This window comes from Saccopteryx bilineata, chromosome 7 (assembly GCF_036850765.1).
Source record: "Saccopteryx bilineata isolate mSacBil1 chromosome 7, mSacBil1_pri_phased_curated, whole genome shotgun sequence".
In the NCBI taxonomy this organism is placed as follows: domain Eukaryota; kingdom Metazoa; phylum Chordata; class Mammalia; order Chiroptera; family Emballonuridae; genus Saccopteryx; species Saccopteryx bilineata.
This window is the reverse complement of record NC_089496.1, coordinates 74,897,975-74,902,885: the sequence shown is the minus strand read 5'-3', so window position 1 is coordinate 74,902,885 and position 4,911 is coordinate 74,897,975. Positions and strand designations below refer to the sequence as shown.

The window sequence follows — 4,911 nt, the reverse complement described above, 5'->3', positions numbered from 1 at the left end:
GGCATGACGTCCATGCCTGTGGATGACTGGCTCCGTGGTGCATGGACTGGCCACGCCTCCAAGTGCACAACACGGACAAGGTGGACCCACTAGCTTCTATGGGCCACCTTCCCTGGCACCTCCCCTGGCAGGCCTGTGAGGGGAGCATCTTCTATGTTGCAAAACAAGATATGATCCCACCCTCCGCTGGCCCATCTGTTCCCCAGTTGGGCGCCTTCCGTTGCTCTAGCCCAGATAACGCTGCTGCCTGAACCTAATGGCTTCCCTCCTCGGAGCAACATGCCGCTCAGGACGGGACTGCGCAGGGCCCGGCACCTCTCTGCTCGGTTTTATGGGATTCGGGTGGGCACAGCACCATCCCCAACAGCTATGGCCTTCACTGAAAAAAGTTTTTTTAGTTTATTGATATGAGACAGAGAGAGACTTGTTGTTCCACTCATTTATGTATTCATTGATGGATTCATTCTTTTTTCAAATGTTTATTGTATTGATTTTAGAGAAAGAAAGAGGAAGGGTGAGAGGAGAGAGAGACAGAAATATTGACCTGCTCTTGAATGTGCCCTGATTGGGGATTGAACCAACAACCTCTGTGCTTTGGGACAATGCTCCAACCAACCACGCTATCTGGCCGGGGCTCATTGGTTGACACTTGTCTATGCCCTGACCAGGGATCAAATCTACCACCTCGGTGTGTCGGGAGGACTCTCTGACTCAGCTACCTGGCCAGGGCTCAGTGACGGTCTTTAATTGGAGGGAAGGCTGGATCCAAGCCAACAAAGCAAATCGACCTCGTTGGTCTGCTACGAGGCTGGCTCCATGTGGAGGTCGCTTCCAATCCTTCTCTTAGACTCTGAAGGAATCCGCACATCTGCTGGTGATTAGGGGGAGCAGAGGGTGGTCTAATCCCTTCTCCACCAAGAGCGTGCATACACCTCATTCTAAAGAATGTCCAACAAGTTCCTTCTAAAAATGCAATTTACTTCTTACTAAAGCAACGCATGTATGTAATTTTCTAAGTCAAATGATACGCCGTGACTTACAGGAAAGTCAGCCCAACTCCACCCCGGGCCTCAGTCTCTGCCCCTCGACTCGCTTTAAACCTTGATCCTTCTGCACAACGTGCTTATATTACTAGTTCTGATTATTAACATTTTAGCAGTCATCTATTGATTTGATATTATTGCAATCCTATTTTGTTTTCCCAACAACCCTACACCTCTCTCCCTCACTCCCATATTTACTGATATCATAGTTTTTTTTTCCGAAGTACTATTTGATTGCCATTATGATGGTCATACAAACATTGTGCGCAGGGATAATACGTACTGTGATATGATTTTATTCCCCTTATTGTACCATGTGTAATTATTACCTTTTTTGTTCACTTAATTTTATAGCAATTGATTATCACCGGTTCAGCCCCAACCATTCTAAAATGCTCCCCTGAGGCAAACAGGCCAGCGGACCTGTCAGTCCATGGTTTCCCTGCAGACAGCTCTCCTGGGCCCCTGTTCTCAGAACCCGCTGGGAGCCCGGGAGGGTTCAGCGCTGCCTTTCACTTCCGCGCTGGAGCCCGAGCTCCCGGTCCAGCCCCTGGAGAGTGAGTCTCCTGTCTTCCGCGGACAGGCAGGGTGCTTCCCTGGCCGTGTGTGTGGGGTGGGCCTCCGATCTGCGGTTCCTGCCGCTCCTGCTTCCCGCGAACGCGCCCGGCTCTCTGGGGTGCCCGTGCCTGGCTGCCCGGCCCTCACGGATTCTACACCCGAATCAGCGCTCACTTCCTCTGCGGGCGGCTCCCACGCCTCAGGCAGCACCGTTTACTCAACTGTTTTCAATTCCCCCAGATTTGGTTGACAACGTCGTCTGCCACCTCCTCTCTCATTGTCTTTCCAGAACCATTAGCGTCCTATGCAAGTGAGGGAATGAACACAGGCCATGTCCGCCTTGTTTAGCCGAAAACTTCCTTCGCTTAATTTTCTAAAATTCATTTTTATTTGTTGATTTTAGAGGGGGAGGAGAGAAAGAGAGAGAGAGAGAGAGAGAGAGAGAGAGAGAGAGAGAGAGATTTGCTCTTGCTCTTAATTATGCATTCACTGGTTGAGTCTTGTATGGGTCCGGATGGGGATCGAACCTGCAACCTTGGTGTGTTGGGATGATGCTCCGACCACCTGAGCGACCGGGCCAGGGGAAAATGTGGAATGTTTCACAAATTTGCATGTCATCCTTGTGCAAGGGCCATGCTCATTTTCTCTGTTGTTTCAGTTTTAGTATGTCTGCTGCTAAAGCAAGCACCTAATTATTATTTTTTTCTTCTTTATTTATTTAATTTTTTTTATCAAGTATGAGGCAGGAAGGCAGAGAGACAGACTCCCACATTCACCCTGACCGGATCCACCAGGCAACCCCCCGTCTGGGGCTGATGTTCTGCCCATCTGGGGCTGCTGCTCCGTTGCTCAGCAACCTAGCTATATTAGCGCCTGAGGTGAGGGCATAGAGCCATCTTCAGCACCCGGGGCCAACTTGCTCATTTGAGCCATGGCTGTGGAAGGAAAGGGGGAAGGGGAGAGAAGCAGATGGTTGCTTCTCCTTTATGCCTTGACTGAGAATTGAACCTGGGACTTCCACACACCGGGCCAATGCTTTACCACTGAGCCAACCGGCCAGGGCCACAAGCACCTAATCCTTAACTTTATGTCCCAGTCACAGAATCGACCTGCTCGGGGTAAACAGGGGTGGTGGGAATTGGTCCACCCCGCTCACCCCCATGTACTGTTTGTGAGTGGCAGGCCTTGTCTCCACAGTTCTAGGGCACCCTTTATGGATAGCTGTATTTATTTGTCTTCTCAGTATCTCTCCCAGGCTTGTCCTCATCTGTAATAATCCTGCTCAGTGCCCCCCAGGAGGTAGCCCAGCCCCTGTCCTTTGATTCCTCACTGTTCTCCCTGGCATGGCTGCCCTGGGCCATGGCCTTGGGCGTGTCTCCTCAGTCTGTGGGCAGGGCCCCTGGAGGGAGTTTCTCCGTTCTGCCCAGACGAGTGCAGGGTGGAGGGAGCCTCAGATCCTGCTGGTGGGATGGAAGGAGGCCATCATGGGCATCTGGTCTCCAGGTGTGTTACCTACCATACATCAGCTATCCTGGCCGTTGGCATAGCTCCTGGGTTTCATTATCTGACGAGCATCTGCCTTCTTCCCAGACTCGGATGATGTGAGGAGTACTCTTTTCAATGGTTTTAGCTTTGGAAGGCACAGGAAAAGAATGGAGTAGAGGGAAAAAAAAAACCAAACCACAAAAATAGTTCTTCAACTCAAGCAAATAATGTTGGATGTATTGATTAGCATTTTGTGATCCCTAAGCCTTTATTTATCTTTATAGCTTTAAAAACAAAGTGCAATGAAGATTCACACGGTTGGGTTCCAGCTCCTGCCTCTTTCCACCCTAACCCTGTGGGCGGGGCTCGCTGACTTAGCACACGCCCTCTGTGTGCCTTGACTGGCTTACAACTCCTTGTGGTGTATCCAGTTCTATAAAACCCGTTTTTTAAATCATAAAGTGGAATTAAGACACTTCAAAAAGGTAAATCTGCTATCTTGGGTATAAATTCTTGGGAGTCTGTGAAACATGTCCTAGAAACGGGAAAATAAATTTTAATTGTCTTTAGAAGGAGTGGTTAAAAAAATAGTTATTGGTTCGACTAAAAGATATCAAGAGCTCTTTGGAGATATGGAAACTGTCTCCCAAAGACTGGGCAGCCCTGAGAGCAAGGCCGCTTTCTCTACGTGACCCGCAGTAGGTCATACAACTATGTATTCTGGGGACGTGTCATTAAGGGGGTTGGTGCTTCAGTTTTAGCAAATCAGGCTTCCCCAGGGCACTCCAGCAGGTTGGGAACCAGATCAGGTGACACTTGGCGCTTCCCTGCTGGACCCTTATGTGGGTTTTGTGGACAGAAAGGGAAGGCCTGAGCCTCCACTCTCAGACAGCACAGCTAAAGCACCTGCTTGGGGCGTTGAGAGGTTCTAGGCACTCAGAGCAACTCAAATATTTCAGTCTATTCAATTAGATTATTTGAAGGAAGGACCTCAACTTCCACAGCCACTTAAAATTAGGCCCCATTTCTGTCTGGAAATTAGGGAAAGGTAAGAAAACTAGCAAAGGGTCAGGGTTCCGTAGAAGGTAAACTCAGAGGCGATCTCGGGAGAATTCGACCAACGTCCTCAAGGGACAGGGAGAAGCTCAAGTTCTCTTCCTGAAGTTGAAGACCTTGGCAGTGGAGGGGCAACATCCGGCCTCTCTGGGGAGGGCGCCCCTCCTGGAGGTCTGTGTCAGGGTCCAAGTCGTGGAGACGGGCCTCCCTTCCCTCCTGTTCACAGGGAGGTCTGGGAGGAGGACGTGGGTTCCCAGGATTTATTCAAGTGGAGACGAGGGGGTGAGGGAGCTAACACCACATGGACTCAATTTTCTGTATAGAAATCAGATGAGGTCATTCAAGAAGTGTCAGTGTTGGGGGCAGGGCAAAGGCAGAATGGAAAACAGAGTGAAGACGGCTGGTTTTGAAGTCTTTAGCCTGAGCAGTGTTGCATGGGGGTGGGGGTGGCTGGGACTAGGTGATCGGCGACAGGTTTGGATTTTAAGCAGACGTCACAGATCTGCACAGAGGATCCAGGGCGTTTGTTCATATATATTATGATTTAATTCCCGTGGTTTTTTTTTTGTATTGTTTGATTCTAGAGAGACAGAGTGAGGAAGAGAGAGAGGGAGAGAGAGAGAAGCAGAGAGAGGGAAGCATTCATTTACTGGTCCACTTAGTTGTGCATTTATTGGTCGCTTCCCATGAGTGCCTGGACCAGGACTGCACTCACAAACTCGATGTTTCAGGACAACGCTCTCACCAACCGAGCTACCCGGCCCGGCCT

At 49.8% G+C, this 4,911-nt stretch overlaps 1 pseudogene; it reads right to left on the bottom strand.

Annotated features, from left to right (window-relative positions):
- Positions 1–2,184: 2,184 nt before the first annotated feature.
- LOC136311333 (U6 spliceosomal RNA) lies at positions 2,185–2,285 on the bottom strand (annotated as a pseudogene).
- Positions 2,286–4,911: the final 2,626 nt, after the last annotated feature.